This window comes from Schistocerca nitens, chromosome 3, assembly GCF_023898315.1.
Source record: "Schistocerca nitens isolate TAMUIC-IGC-003100 chromosome 3, iqSchNite1.1, whole genome shotgun sequence".
Lineage (NCBI taxonomy): Eukaryota > Metazoa > Arthropoda > Insecta > Orthoptera > Acrididae > Schistocerca > Schistocerca nitens.
The window spans coordinates 665673368-665690731 of NC_064616.1; positions in this window are offsets into that span (position 1 = coordinate 665673368).

Sequence of the window (17364 nt, forward strand, 5' to 3'; positions counted from 1 at the left end):
GCACGCATATTTGCAATATGTTCTTCAGGTGTACGACCTGCTACGACAATATTGTCCAAATAGTTTGACGAGTCTGGCACTTTTGCAGTCAGCTGCTCCAAATACCGATGGAAAATTGCGGGTGCAGAGGCCACTTCCAAAAGGCAAACACAAAAATTTAAACTAGTTCAAATGAGTATTTACTACACACACTTTTAGAGATTCTTCATCGAGCGGTATTTGAAGATAACGCGTCGCGCAAATAAATTTTTGAAAAGTAGCTACCAGCGCCTAATCTGTCCATGGGATCCTCAGGGCGCGGCAATGGATAAATATCAATCACAGTTTGTGGTTTGACTATAGACTTAAAGTCAACACAGAGGCGAATGCGACCTGAAGGTTTGGGAAACAAAACCAGTGGACTTACACATTGACTAGCTTGTATGGGCGCAATAGCTCCGCTACCTTGCAATTCGTTACGTTTAGCAGCGACTTCGTCTCATAATGCAATGATAACAGTTCTGGCCCAGCAAAGTTTCGGCTGAGCATTGTCTTTCAGAGTAATATGTGCAACAAAGTTGTTATCCTTGCCTAAACCTTCAGAAAAGAGGTCCGGGAATTCTTTTAACAAGCTAGCTGCACTGTCTTTTGCATGGAATGCAGACACTAACAACACATTGTCCTGAAAGTTAAAGTCAAACAAATAAAATTAATAAAGACCAAATATGTTCGCACATTCGCGTGATTGGAGCACTGTAAAAGTCACTGTTCGCGTACACGTCGATACATAACAGGAAAAGTACATTTTCCAAGAACGGGATTGTCTTGTCCATTATAAGCCGTCAGTAGCGTGCGAGTTTTAAACAGGCATGCGGAGCCTAACAGTTCATATGTGTGACGATTTAGCAATGTGACAGAGGCAACCGTTTCCAACTGAAATTTCACACGTTTCCCACAAAAACACAATTGAACGAAACGTTTGTTGGGCTGGGGTATCACTGAAGAAACTGCTCGTGTGTCAGTTTTGTGAATGCCTGTTGCAGACTTTGCATATACTGCATTAATGACATGGGCCTTGTGACTAGATTTTTGTGAGTGGGCCGAATTTTTATGTTTGGTCAGTTTCAAAAATACGGATTGTACATGGCATTTCCTACCACAAGCATAACACTGAGCTTGTCAGGAGGAGCAGTCTTGGCATTTGTGCCGTGAATAACACTGAGGGCAAGACTTAATTCTGTTCGCCTGTGTAGCCGCATGTTTAGTGAGCAGTTTATGCGACGTGGAACGTTGTTTACTCGACGTAACAAGTGCAATCTGGCACTGCGGAATGGGCCGATCGCAAACAAGCGACTCAACCAGACAAATTGCTGGCTGTGCAAATTTATCAGCCGACAGGGCACCTGAATCATACTGATACAGTATTTGCACTATCTGCTGAAATGGTGGATTGGACTGCTTCAAAATCAGTTCTCTGAGTCTGACATCAGGTACGTTGTACGTGATCGCATCACGCAACATAACATCTGAACATAAAGCAACACAAGATCATTTTAATTTGCATTTTCTCATCATACCCTGCCAAGTTTATTCTGACCGTTTTTTGCTATTAAAGAACTGGTACCTAGCTGCTATCACATTCACTCGTTGGTCATAATAGTTAGTTAGCGAATCTACAACCTGTTCGCACAAAGTGCACTTGGAGTGGCGTTAGGAAACAGTTTGAGTTAATCGGAACACTGCACTTCCTACCGTGGATAAGAAAAACGGTAGTTTCATAGTACCTGGTACGTTGTGAGCTAGTATGTGGGCTTCGAACTGTTGCAACCAGTCGAGCCATTCCTCTTCTTGTCCAAGAAACTGGTGAAAAGGCAGTATAGCTGTAGGTGCTTGCTCCGTCGGGCGTGCAGCGTTGGCCAGTAGCTGCTGCATCGTGTTGAGCAACGTAGGTATCTGCTGCGTCTGGAACTGAAACACCTGCATTAGCTGTGTTGCATCTAACGCTTGCAGTTGTGGCGTCTGAGCGGCATGGGATAGGTGGGGTGGGCATTTTGGAAGAGACAAATGCAAGAAACAGACAAGGCAAGCAAGAAAAATAAGTATTCATCAAACAGTTTTTTAATACTTCAAAAGCGGACTGGCACTCTTTAGTCCAAACGCATGGGGTTTTATTCTTCAACAAGCTGAGTAAACAAGATGAATTAAACAAGCGATCTTTAACAAAACGGCGGTAGAATCCGAATAAACCGAACATTGTCTTGAGCTGCTTTTTATTTCGGGGCAATTCAAATTTTTCAATGACTGATAATTTGGAGGGATCAGGCACTATACCTTCAGTGCTAATTTCATGGCCCAGAAATCTTATTTTGTACCTTACACACTGTCTTTTCTAACTTCAATTTCATACCTCCTTTTTCTATAGCTTCTAGCATCCTGATCAGTAGGATGCTCGTATGTTCTTCCCATGCGGGAGTTGCCAACAGTATATCATCTACATAAAGTTACATGATCTAACAAACTTTTTACCACGCTGTAACTCTCTCAGAACTTCGTTTTGTCTTGTTGTGTGACCAGTACTCGTTGAGAAATACAATTTTAAATTCTGAAAGAATTTTGGATATTATCAAAACGTCAGCTGACCACCGCAAAGCATCTCCTGACAAATGACTTCATAAGAAAGAAATTTTCTCTCGCTCTGACCATGCATTAGGCAAAACATCCTTAAAACGGTTCCAGCACTCTAATGGGTGAATTTCTTTGTCTGGATCAAAACGTAAAAATTGACGACAGCTGATGAAAGCGGCGTCAACGGAAAGCGGCAGCAACTGTGGCGGTGAGGATGGCAGCGAGTGTTGCCTACTGCGGTACCTTCCAGGGAGGCTGGGTAACAGTGAGCATGCGCAACAGGTGTCTCGCAGGTCCACACAGCTCCATGCTCGTGCACGGTCTTTTACTAACCTCAGCGTGGGTGGCAGCCGCGCTCTATTGTCAGTAGTAGGGCAACAAGGACGCCAGTGCATTTTGTTAGTGCGGGTTGCCTACATCAGGGGCAGGTATGCACTCAGGGGCAGACCCATTGTTCTCCTTTGATTGACAGGTCATTAACCTATTGTTCTCCTTTGACCGACAGGTCCTTAACCTATTGTTGTGCTAAAAGGATCCTTCCTAACGATTGACAGGCACTTAACCTATTGTTCCACTGCCCCCTCAGGAAACCTCCCTCCTCGCTGCTACAGGTACACTTTCAGGTCTGAGTTATTGGAATAGCCCCTCTCACTCTTATCAATTTGATTTACTACTTAATTAAATTTATCAATTAATTAACCTATCCCCCTCTGGTAAACCCCCTCCTCTTGCACCATCCTGGAAATTAACAGGAAAGAGACTCAGTTGACCGTTCATTTGGAGGGAATTCAGTTGCAGTGTGTGGAATATTGTTTAAACACTTTAGACAATGTATGAATATTACTTCATTATTTATGGCAGTGTATGGAATATAGTTTATTTATTTAGTTACAGAATTAATCTGGAAACTGACTGCTGTGTATAGAATATTGTTTAAACAATTTAGAGAAATTTAAGGCTTTCGTGGCCACTTGTTGACAAACTGCCTATTGGCTTCTGTCTCGGGTTCTTCGGCCGACGTTCATCTAATGATTTTTCTGACGTTTCGCCAGCACGAGTGGCTGGCGTTGTCAAAGCTTCACCCTCCATTGCTGGTGGTGAACTGGAGCCGAGCTCGCGGCCGCAGACTATATGTACCTGGCGCGCCAACGTCCGAGGGCTCCTCCGCGGTCATTTCCGGTGCGGTTCTCCTCTTGCTACCTGCGACGGTCGTTCGCTGCAGTACGGGGAGCCAGGATCCGTTTACCTCAACAAGAAAGAGGAAAGCCTTAAGGTAAACGGATCCTGGTTTCCCGTACTGCAGCGAACGACCGTCGCAAGTAGCAAGAGGAGAACCGCACCGGAAATGACCGCGGAGGAGCCCTCGGACGTTGGCGCGCCAGGTACATATAGTCTGCGGCCGCGAGCTCGGCTCCAGTTCACCACCAGCAATGGAGGGTGAAGCTTTGACAACGCCAGCCACTCGTGCTGGCGAAACGTCAGAAAAATCATTAGATGAACGTCGGCCGAAGAACCCGAGACAGAAGCCAATAGGCAGTTTGTCATCCTATTGGTTGGTGAACTCGATGGCATATAGTTTACACAAAAGAGCGCTAGTAAAAAACACAATCTGTCACCCAACACCGACGCCGCCGACTCCGCATGTACCCCCTGGATTTGTGGTGCACCATCAGTCCCACAAAGTGACGATAAAGTCATCAGTTGCCGAGCCATGCACTGGTGACCATTTGCGTCCTGCAAGCATAAGGCGATGGCATCCCTTTCATACTTGACACCTGAGAAATTCCTGTCGAAATACGTGTTCATCTAGGCACCATTGCTAGAGAAATGATGCAGAGCTGCGGTTCCAGCTCTATGGAAATCTGTTCCAATGCTTCCCAGAATAGATCAGGGTGCATTGTTCCTAGCGATCCTAACAGTACAACAGCTGTGCGCAGGTTTTTACCTGCCCAGCGAGGCTGCTGCATCGACACGAGATGTGTGTGTAGTGTGGCTGGGATTTTTGGTGTCCTTCAGCTTCTGGTTTGGAGATGTCCAAATATGACAATGTCGGATGATGGACAGCATCACGCCAGAGATGGACGGTGTGCTTCAACTAGTCTTTGAACACATGAACAAAGAATACATCACCTTACACTCAGAACCTTCCATAGACAAACCCCACAAAAGTTGCCTAGAGATCATCAAATACATAAGAGACTCACAAGAATATTGGGAACCAGGAACATATTTGCCAGTGTAACTACAATTAAATATTACGCTGCTGCTACAGTCTGACACCAATCGAGTACAGGTAATGTCTCCTCTTTACAGCTGTGGTTCTGGAACCAATCTCAGTATCTGTAGTGCACATAATTTTCAACACAAAAAGCTCTCTCATACCCTTGCGGTTATCGATGCGCTGAATCTATACATCCCTCACAATAGGACACACACTTATTTTCTCTGGTCATGCCACAACATAAGCGACAGTAACATTACACTGCAATATATACACATTTTACACGAACAGTGCCGCTATCGTTTATATCTGTACAGCGCCCGAAAGAATTGTGGTATCCCTACACTCACACCAGCTATATGTCTCGATTCTCCTCATTCCTAGAAAATTATCTGACAAAGTCTTCGAATCAGCACTTCTGGAAGGTGCTGCATCCTGCCAAGATTCTCTCAAAGAAGTGTTATGAAGGACAAACGTCCGGCACTGTGTGATAATGAATACCACACCCGCGGATGTAGTTCTTGGAAAGCCATCACCGACGCGGGTTGGTGTAAAACACAATCTGTCACCCAACACCGACGCCGCCGACTCCGCATGTACCCCCTGGATTTGTGGTGCACCGCATGTACCCCCTGGATTTGTGGTGCACCATCAGTCCCACAAAGTGACGATAAAGTCATCAGTTGCCGAGCCATGCACTGGTGACCATTTGCGTCCTGCAAGCATAAGGCGATGGCATCCCTTTCATCTTGAACAACAAGGGAAATGTGAGGGTATGCTTAGGGGTGCCGATGAGGGGATGTATTGTTACAGCCATATTGCCCGTCCTGTTTGTATATAGCAGGTCCAGTTGAACATTTGTATTGCTATATTGTGCAGCTGTTAATTAAATGTACCTATCACCACTTACGTTCTCATATACACCTCAGTGTGTTGAAATCACAGTTCACCATGTCCAGTCTATCCTTCCATTCTGACTAGGCATACGTATTTTTGTTTTTGTTTTTACATGAATAGTAGTTTGATTTCTTCCCACAGACATATGTCAGAACATAAGCCATGGTACCTTTATGTTGAAGCAGCAGCATAACATTTCTGACTATCAGTTATAGGTGTATAAAAAATTATGATACGTCCATACTTGCACCACCTGGGTGTCGTTTTCGCACTACAAAAAAGCCTCCTTCTGTTACATATTTGTCAGTGAATAAAGAATGTAATTACAATTTAAAAAAGCTCTAGAGTCTTTTCGGTTTATCGATTTCACCACTTCCACGAAACCTTTTGGTGTTTTCGATACTTGTAAATCCAGCCAACGCACAGTGGCGTCTTTTATATATATTCAGGCGACAAATTTCAGGGTTTGTGTCAGTGCATTCCATGCTGACTAATAAATCATTGTGAGCCATTGAGTAACTAGAAACTTATCCCATCTGCGACGACCTTTACGTGAAAACTCGAAAAAAATAGCGTAAACTGATACTTCCACTCGCGAATGCCGATGTCGGTGATATAACAGATTCCAAATCATCCTTATAATTTACAAAGTCAACTAAAGTGTTCCTCATATCGAGAAAACCAGCAAACGTGTCCTCCACCCGTCCTTCACCTGTTACATGCACTCAACACACACGGACTTTTACATGGGAGGGAATAATGGTCCAGTGCAAACGCATGTCCATATTGAATCTTCTCAGATTGCCACGCGATCACGAAAGCTGTCCAACACATTTTAAGTATTAGTCTGCTATTCGCCCGTCTAGAGCACGACATGGTTAAGTCAACTACATTCTTGCATCCCAACAGACCTTTCCATTCGGACGGCTCCTGCCATTAGTGGGAAACGTTAATCATTTCCGTCACAGGCCACAGCCGCCGTCACGCCAACCACACATAGACAGAATCGTCCTACGAAATCGGCCACATATATATTTGATAGCAATACATACAATTAAATGCTACAATTGTGGTCACGGTTGAACGGCATTCGACAAGAGCGAAGTATCGGAAATACACCTAGCTGACGGCTGTGGCTCTGGAAATAAAAATATCTATACCATTCTTATGACTTGACATATTTTTCATGTAAAAAGAAAAAAAATCATTCCGTTTGCAGCCATCGCAGTTTTTCCCATCAAATCCCTACCTGAAACTTCCTGGCAGATTAAAACTGTGTGCCGGACCGAGACTCGAACTCGGGACCTATGCCTTTCGCGGGCAAGTGCTCTACCAACTGAGCTACCCAAGCACGACTCACGCCCCATCCTCACAGACGGAGACGAGATACTGGCAGAAGTAAAGCTGTGAGGACGAGGCGTGTGTCGTGCTTGGGTAGCTCAGTTGGTAGTGTGGTGTCACCGCCAGACACCACACTTGCTAGGTGGTAGCCTTTAAATCGGCCGGGGTCCGTTAGTATACGTCGCACCCGCGTGTCGCCACTATCAGTGATTGCAGACCGAGCGCCGCCACACGGCGGGCCTAGAGAGACTTCCTGGCACTCGCCCCAGTTGCACAGCCGACTTTGCTAGCGATGGTTCACTGACAAATTACGCTCTCATTTGCCGAGACGATAGTTAGCATAGCTTTCAGCTACGTCATTTGCCACGACCTAGCAAGGCGCCATTACCAGTTACTATTGATGCTGTAAAACATGTATCGTCAAGAGCGATGTTCACCATTTATGGATTAAAGTTAAGTATTCCAGCAGCTATGTACGTTTTTTGCTAGTCTCATTTCCTTGACCTGTTCCAGACCTCACGCCAGCCTGCATGAGCTAAAACGCGTGCATTTCGGCTTCCTCTCATAGTGGGTTAGCTGTCTTGCCAATCCACAACATTTGGCGACAAGGCCAATTCGCGTTCGTAACTATACTGCCCTGATTTACTTGTGTAATGGCTTCGCCACAATCTCTAGATGTACTGTCCGAATTTTATTGCTTGCAGAATCAGCAGACGCAGGCCTTACTGGATGCCCTTGGACAGCTCGTCCAGGGTCAACGAGCAATGCAAAACGATGCGGCAGCCGCCGCTCCACCGCAACCGCAGCACCAACACACTGTTGCACCGACTTTTCGTCCTTTTGATGCTGCACTGGAAAGCTGGACGGAGTGGTCACGCCAATTTGGATTCCATCTCGCCGCCTACAGAATTCAAGGTAATGAGCGGCAGCCTTTTCTCCTTTCCTCCGTAGGCGTCCAAACGTACCGTGTGATAGTGAAATTATTTCCCCGACGCGACGTAGCATCTCTGTCCTACGAAGAAATTTTGTCTGCATTAGATGCATATTTCAAAGAATCAGTCAATGTAGTTGCGAAAAGGTATAGCTTCTTTCGTACAAAACGTACGGCATGTCAGACTAATAGGGAGTGGGTTGCAACCTTGCAAGACCTTACTAGGGATTGTGCTTTTGAGTGTCAATGTGGACTCCCTTATTCAGATACTATGGTACGTGATGCAATTGCACAGAACGTTTCTGATGTTCGTATAAGGGAACAGATTTTGAAACTAGTCAATCCCTCCCTTCAACAAGTGATGGACATATTGGATCGGCAAGGCACACTTGACTTTGCTCAGGAATCTTTTGAAACTTCACCAGCCGTGTGTCACATTAACCGGCCAGCCGGGCGCGCTGCACGGAACAGTAAACAGCCCTCGCGCCCATCCGTGCAGCTGCCACCAGGCTCAAAGCCACGTGTGCCGTGCAGGCAAGCAAATGCAGTGCTAAAATCATGCCCGCGGTGTGCTACTAGACATTCGCATGAGAACTGCCCATCACGCCAAGCTATTTGCTTTTTCTGTAATAAAAAAGGACGTGTTCAGAGTGTTTGCCAGAAAAAGCTCAAATCAGACACTCACAACCATTCTAGGCCCTTTGCTTCGCGCTGGAATCGGAATCGAACCAAGGATACTCCGGCTCACGACACTTCGCCCATGGAAATTCATATAGTTCATGCCACTCCGCTCAGTGCCACTCTCTCTAGCAGTGACTGTGTTCGTCCCACAAATAGTGTGCGTCGACATCGCAGGAACTCCTGTCAAGTCACAAGTGATTTTGTACCAGTGTCGGTTCACGTTGCACGAGACAGTCGCTCTTGTCGTCAGCAGGACAATAAACTTTTTGTAGACTTGGACATTACCGGCAAAGTGATATCATTCCAGCTCGATACCGGAGCTGCAGTTTCACTGATCAATCAAGACACGTACAAACAGCTGGGCACACCTCCGTTGCGTGCCACAAATGATAAGCTAACTACATATTCAGGTCACAGGCTCCCTGTGTTAGGACAGTGCAGCCTTCTTGCAACATACAAGGGACAAACAAAACTTGTGTCATTGTACGTCCTTCATTCTTCTTCTGCAGTGAACTTGTTTGGTTTCGATTTATTTCAGTTGTTTAACTTGTCTATAGTAAATCAGGTCCTCTCAGTGAACCAGACTGTGCCTTCAGCCAGTGTTTCTCGTCTATGTGAAGACTATGCAGACATTTTTGCACCGGGCCTCGGTTGTGCTAAGAACTACAAAGCACATTTGGAACTGAAAGTCAACGCGGAACCGAAATTTTTCACAGCGTGCAATGTTCCCCACACATTGCGTGATGTGGTCGCAAAAACATTACACGATTTGGAATCACAAGGTGTAATTGAACGTGTGCAGGCTTCGCTCTGGGCATCACCCTTAGTAATTTTGCCAAAACCTTCCGGAAAATTGAGACTTTGTGTGGACTTCAAGGCAACAGTGAATCCACAACTAGTGACTGCAACTTTTCCGTTACCCCGCCCGGAAGATCTTTTTGACAAACTGTGCCCGGGTAAATATTTTTCGAAGTTGGACCTAGCAGATGCGTACTTGCAAAAACCGGTGGACGAAGAATCCCAGCGCGTTTTGGTGGTTAACACGCATCTTGGTTTGTATCGCTTCAAATGACTGCCATTCGGGTGTGCATCTGCCCCTGCATTGCTTCAGCAATATCTACAACCTCTTTGTGCGTCGGTCCCTACTGCAGCAAACTATCTGGACGATATTGTGATATCCGGAAAGACAGAAGAAGAACATTTAGCCAATTTCAGAACATTATTTCATGTCTTGCGACAAAATGGTCTTCGCTTGCGGAAGGACAAATGTGTGTTTTTTGCTCGTGACTTGCCATACCTGGGACATGTACTCAATGCCCAAGGCATACATGCCAGTCCCGAGCACCTCCGTGCCATACAAGACTTGCCTTCGCCGCAGAATTTGAAGCAGCTACAGAGTGTGCTGGGAAAAATAAATTACTATAACAGATATGTGCCACATGCCTCTTCCATTTCAGCTCCGCTTCATCGCTTACGCCGTAAAGGTGTTCCGTTCGTCTGGACGACGGATTGCGAACGCGCCTTTCGCCAGTTGAAATCGGCGTTGCTTTCCAATATTTGCCTTACGCCATTCGATCCCCAGAAGCCCCTTTTGTTGATGGTGGATGCATCGGATTTCGGGATCGGTGCTGTGCTTGCGCACAAAGATGGTTCGCACGATCGCCCTATTGCCTTTGCGTCCAAATTGCTCTCGTCTGCGCAAAGACATTATTCACAGATCGAGAAAGAAGCATTGGCTCTCGTATTTGGTGTTACAAAGTTTCATGATTTCTTGTATGGTCGTCACTTTACCATCATCACAGACCACAAACCTTTGACATCGCTTTTTCATCCGACCAAGCCTGTACCTCCACGTACAGCGCAGAAATTCATTCGCTGGTCTATTTTCCTCTCGCAGTACCGCTCCGATATCTTGTATCGGTCCACTGCTAAGCACAGAAACGCCGATGCGTTGTCCCGTTTCCCTGTTGCTGAGGATAGAGAATTCGATTCCTCCGAACTTGCTTGCATGTTCATTGATTAGGAAACCGATGACGTGGTCGACTCGTTTCCGATTGATTTTCGTCGTGTAGCTACAGCCACAGCTGCCGACCCTGTGCTGGCTACCGTTCTGCGTTTCGTTGCTACTCAATGGCCCTTGTCAAAGTCACGGATCGGGGATCCATTGGTTCGCCGATTTTTTGCTCACCAGGAGAGACTTTGTGTACGACGTGGTGTTTTGCTGTTGCGTTCTGATAATGATCAGTCCAGGGTCGTGGTCCCACGTTCGTTACAGTCCTCTGTCTTGTGGCTTCTCCACCAAGGACATTGGGGTATAGTGAGAACGAAACAACTTGCTCGTCAGCACTGTACTTGGTTCGGAATCGATGCGGCGATTACGCATATGTGCTCTTCTTGCATGGCGTGTGCCAAACAACAATCCGCACCACCGCGGAAATTCTTTGCATGGCCAAAAGCCACTTCCCCTTGGCAACGCTTACACATCAATTTTGCTGGTCCATTCTGGAATACTCGATGGTTGTTTCTGGTCGATTCATTCAGTAATTTTCCTTTTGTTGTCCGGATGTCTTCCACGACATCATCTGCCACCATCCAAGCGTTATCTGCTATCTTTTGCATTGAAGGTCTTCCGCAGACTATTGTTTCCGACAATGGCCCACAATTCATGTCTGCAGAATTTCAGTCATTCTGCAAGCCCAATGGTATACAACATCTGACAACCGCGCCGTTTTCGCCACAGTCAAACGGTGCCGCTGAACGATTGGTCTGGACTTTCAAGTCACAGATGTTGAAGTTGAAAGAGTCGCATTATCGGGAGGACGCGTTATTGCTCTTTTTGTCCTCGCCGCATCAGGTTCCTGTGCAGCGGCAGACACCTGCTTTTGCTCCAGGCGACGTTGTCTACTATCGCCACTATCGAGGTTCACGGCGTTGGCTCGAAGGGCGCATTCTTCGCTGCCTCGGCCGCGCTATGTATTTGGTTTTGGGGGCCTCTGGTGAGGTGCGCCGGCATCTCAACCAGCTGCGCCTCTGTCGTCGCATGGGATCTGCCGCTCGCCGTCTGCTTTCAGCGACGGTGCCGTCGGGTCAGCGCCCTGGGGACCCATCTACTGGCTCGCCTCAGCCCCAGGTGTTACCGACGCTGCCTTCCATTTTGTCCCATGGCGACGCGCCGCCGCCGCCGCCTGTTCTCCCGCAGGCGACGCCCGCAGTGGACGCTTCGCTACAACCGCCGGGCGCCTCCCTGGGTCACGCGCCGCCGATCGCTTCCCGTGACCAGTTGTCCTCCGACATGGAACTCTTGCCCGCTCCGGACCATATGTCGTCTTCGCCCGTCGGGTGCCCAGGCCCGATGGAGGTCGACCCTTCGGTCCCTCCTGTCTCTCTGCGGGCGCATACACCGCATGTTGGCGTGCGCCCTGGAGCAGGTTTTCAGGCGTTTCCTAGCTCCCCGCGGTCCGAATGGCAGGGTGCGGGTGACACAGCCTCGCCTGTTGTTAGGCTCCCCACCTCGTCGCATACGTCAACATGGGGTCCTCCCCACGGCGGGCGGAAGCCTTATGCCACAACCGTACGCCGATTTGCGGGGGAGGAATGTGGTGTCACCGCCAGACACCACACTTGCTAGGTGGTAGCCTTTAAATCAGCCGCGGTCCGTTAGTATACGTCGGGCCCGCGTGTCGCCACTATCAGTGATTGCAGACCGAGCGCAGCCACACGGCAGGTCTAGAGAGACTTCCTAGCACTCGCGCCAGTTGTACAGCCGACTTTGCTAGCGATGGTTCACTGCCTACTTACGTTCTCATTTGCCGAGACGATAGTTAGCATAGCTTTCAGCTACGTCATTTGCTACGACCTAGCAAGGCGCCATTACCAGTTACTATTGATGCTGTAAAACATGTACCGTTAAGAGCGATGTTCACCATTTATGGATTAAATTTAAGTATTCCAGCAGCTGCGAACGTTTTTTGCTAGTCTCATTTCCTTGACCTGTTCCAGACCTCACGCTAGCCTGCGTAAGCTAAAACGCGTGCATTTCGGCTTCCTCTCATAGTGGGTTAGCTGTCTTGCCAATCCACAACAGGCAGAGCACTTGCCTGTGAAAGGCAAGGTCCCGAGTTCGAGTCTCGGTCCGGCACACAGTTTTAATCTGCGAGGAAGTTTCATATCAGCGCACTGTCCGCTGCAGAGTGAAAATCTCATTCTGGAAATCCCTACCTACTACTACGATAGCACATATCCATTTTCTTTGCACATGTCGGAACACAAACACATACTTTATAAGCCTGATGCTCAAGGCGAACCTATCACGCATCCCCTGCTACTAAGGATAATTCTTCGCCAAAAACTGACTGCTGGCGGTACGAAATAATACTGACCGAAAATCAGCGATGGGTGGACATGTCTCATAAGTTTTTCTTGCGAGTGGTACAACTATGTCTTAGAAAGACAGGCGTAAGCGTCTTACAAGCTGCCAGACGTTAAAAAACACGATCGCAACAACTACTGTATGTTACTGTCACAAGCGGTCTTTGTTCTACAGGTGCATACAAGTATCCATGTTAAAAGATATACTGGCTTTATAAATCGAGGTATGGCATTACCTCTGAATGAAATGCTTTTTCCAGACAAATACCGCGACTCTGAATATAGACTGTGATCGCCAGAGTGTATATTATCAGACCAACAGTGCGGTTACACGTCGCCGACAGTGCAACCTCGTAATAAAATTAGCGAATTGAGAAAGTAATTCGGCTAAGGAACGTGGTATGAAACCAGTTTTTTGGAACTCCCTTACGCCGACGCTAGATATTTCTCCAGTATTTGTAACAAATTCTGTCTCGATGCCACGTCAGAGGTTCAGTAATATATCGACTGGGGTTATATGCGATGGTTGATTGGTTCAAATGGCTCTGAGCACTATGGGACTCAACATCTATGGTCATAAGTCCCCTAGAACTTAGAACTACTTAAACCTAACTAACCTAAGGACATCACACAACACCCAGCCATCACGAGGCAGAGAAAATCCCTGACCCCGCCGGGAATCGAACCCGGGAACCCGTGCGTGTGAAGCGAGAACGCTACCGCACGACCACGAGATGCGGGCGATGGTTGATTGAGAAGGATCACAAACAGTAGATGGTGTGTTGATTGAGGTCTTAAGAAATGTACACTAGCTTCCCAGGTCTCTAGTGCGACGCTTTCCGGTAGAAATGATGTCTATGATTTGGAATCACGTCCTTGAATTCAACTACATACCTGTGTTGAATCCTATGGAGAAGTCCTTTAATGAATACAGCCACTAATTAATCATATTACTGGCACTGTCATATCCTGAAGTGAGAGTCACCTTTCTCGAACTTATCAGCTACAGTAAAATTTTAGATAGTCCCTATGGCTTTTGCAACTACCACCATTTCTGCAACTTTGCGCATCTGATTGTCCATCTATAAGTAGGAACTGAGCAGAAGTCGGAGAGAGCTGTGTCTACCCACCTTCTGGAACCTGTCTAGAAACAGAGTGATCTGAGGTAGTACAACAGGACCATGTTTTGACCATTTGGTGGAAACGAAAACATGTTGTAGCTCTGCCAACAGTGTACGGTACGATGTGTAAGGCCACCACCAAACGAAGCCTGCTTCTGCAACAGGAGGTAGTATAAAAACAAAATATATGAGAGTGTATAAAGTGTGTTACAGCAGAAAAAAAACAATGTTTCAAACAACGACACAGGGTCACAGGGAGTGTCTCTTCGACTTATAGTTTGTGGAATACGGTCATCCTCCTAAAGTACAGGAGATGCAACTTTACACTGGTCCATGAAATGGATCAATAGCTGTATATTTAAGAGGATCATTACATGTGCTCGATGCCGGCATGCAGACAGGATTTGTTTTCGAATTATGGGAGGAATAGGAGGAGAGAGATGTGGTAAAAGTCTTATCGAGTTCTCTATTGGATAAAGTTAGTGGAGCTCTCATAGTTCGTAATTTTTCTGTGTTTGATGGTATAGAATAACGAAGATAGAATGTTGGCGTGATAAACGTGAATGGGCCCTGAGGGATGCGGATCTGCTTTGGACAGCAGTACTTGTACGTTGTTGGGGGGTGCAGCACAATGCAGTAGCAAAATCCTCGTCCTCCTCCAGTTCCTGTACTGTCTTTTATATTACCTCGTGTTCCAGAGCAGGCTTCGTTTGGCGCTGGCCTTTCACATTGTACACTATTGGCAGAGCTACAACAACATGTTTCCGTTTCCACCAAATGGTCAACACAGGGTCCTGTCGCTCTAACTCAGATCACTCTGTTTCTACACGGGTTGCCGAAGGTGGTAGATACAGCTCTCTCAGTATTATGCACAGTTTCTACTTAAACTGGAACGGTCACATGCGCGAAGCTGCAGAAATGGCGGCGGTTGCAAGAGGCATGGAAACTATCTAAAATTTTACTGTAGCTGATAATTTCGAAAAAGGTGACTCAATGCTGGATATGAGAGTGCCAGAAATATGATTCACTATTGGCTGTATTCATTAAAGGACTTCTCCAAAGGCTCCAGCGCAGGTATGTGGTTGAAAAAAAAAAGACTTTATTCCAAATCATAGACATCATTTCTACCAGAAAGCGTCGCACAGAGATCTGGGAAGCTACTGTACATTTCTTACAACCTCAATCAGCACACCATCTACTGTTTGTGATCCTTCTCAATCAACCATTGCATATAACCCCAGTCGATATATCATCGAACGTCTGACGTGGCATCGACACCGAATTTGTTACAAATACTGGAGAAATATCTAGCGTCGGCATAAGGGAGTTGCAAATACTAGTTTCATACCACGTTCCTTAGCCGAATCACTTTCTCAATTCGCTAATTTTATTACGAGGTTGCACTGTCGGCGACGTGTAACTGCACTGTTGCTCTGATAATATACACTCTGGCGATCACTGTTTTATTCAGTGTCGCGGTATTTGTCTGGTAGAAGCTTTTCATTCGGAGGTAATGCCATACCTCGATTTATAAAGCCAGTGTAGCTTTTAACATGGATACTTGTATGCACCTGAAATACCAAGACCACTTGTGATAGTAACATACAGTAGTTGTTGCGATCGTGTTTTTTAACATCTGGCAGCTTGTAAGACGTTTACGCCACTCCTTCTAAGACACAATTGTACCACTCGCAAGAAAAACTTATGTGACATGTACACCAATCGCTGATTTTCAGTCAGTATCATTTTGCATCGCCAGCAATCAGTTATTCGCGAAGTATTATACTTAGTAACAGGAGATGCGTGACAGGTTCGCCTTGAGAATCAGGCTTATAAGTATGTGTTTGTGTTACGATATGTGCAAAGGAAATGACTATCTCTAGCTGTAAGGATGGTATGCATTTGACGTGGAATGCTGTTACAGCAAAGGGAAGAGCAGGTCATAATTTTTTTTTCTTTATTGGTATTTTGAAACCTGTTTACAGGCAGGCCCGCAGCAGCATACTACGCCGCTCTTTGGCCGCAGAGAAACACAGAGATACAAATGAAGAAAATTAGAGAAAAAAAGATGGTGGACATATAAACGGAGACGAACACTTTTTAAAATACAATGTAAAATTGTTCAGACACTTGGACACAGGCAGAGACGAAAATTGTCACACGTGAACGTAGGAGCACAAAACGAATAACACTGAACCACTTAAGCACAAACGACGGCACACACAGAACACAAGGCGTTGATCTCCGGCGCGCGAATGTTCACTAACCGTGTATGAGTTCGGGGACCTGCCAAGAGAGGAGGAGGAGGGGTGGGAGAGGGAGAGGGGAGAGCAGATGCCATGGGCAGGGGAGATAGGGGAAGGGGGGATGCCCGGGGTAAGAGGGGTGGAGGGAGGGGACGGGGGAAAAGGAAAGAGAAGGAAGGGAGGGTGCCGAAAGGAAAGGACACAGGAAAAGGGGGGGGAGGATCAAAGTTGATAGGAGGGGTAGATGGAGGGGAGGAGGACATCATCAGGGAGGGGGAGCTGGCGGAAGCCACCTTGGGAGAGGGTAAGGAGGGTGGAGAGATGGAGACCGGGTGGAACGTGGGAATACAGGCGTGGCAGCGGGCGGGGGTGGGAGAGGAAGGGTGAGATAAGCGGATGAGGAGGATCGAGTTTGCGGGAGGTGTACAGGATCCGTATCCTTTCAAGGAAAAGGAGGAGGTGGAGGAAGGGGATGAGATCGTACAGGATCCGCGTGGAGGAGGGGAGACGGATGTGATAGGTGAGGTGGAGAGCATGGCGTTCTAGGATTGGGAGGGATTTATAAAAGGTAGCGGAGGGGCGGAGATCCAGGCCGGATGGGCGTAACAAAGGATAGGGCGGATGACGGATTTATAGGTGTGGAGGATGGTGGAGGGGTCCAGACCCCACGTACGGCCAGAAAGGAGCTTGAGGAGACGGAGTCGGGAGCGTGCCTTGGCTTGGATTGTCCGGAGATCTGTTGTAGAATTTTGGAACATGTTTTTTGCTCGAGTATCATGTCGTTTTTGGAAACCCGGAATCTACTATGTAGGAATCAACATGGATTCCGGAAACAGCGATCGTGTGAGACCCAACTCGCTTTATTTGTTCATGAGACCCAGAAAATATTTGATACAGGCTCCCAGGTAGATGCTATTTTTCTTGACTTCCGGGAAGCGTTCGATACAGTTCCGC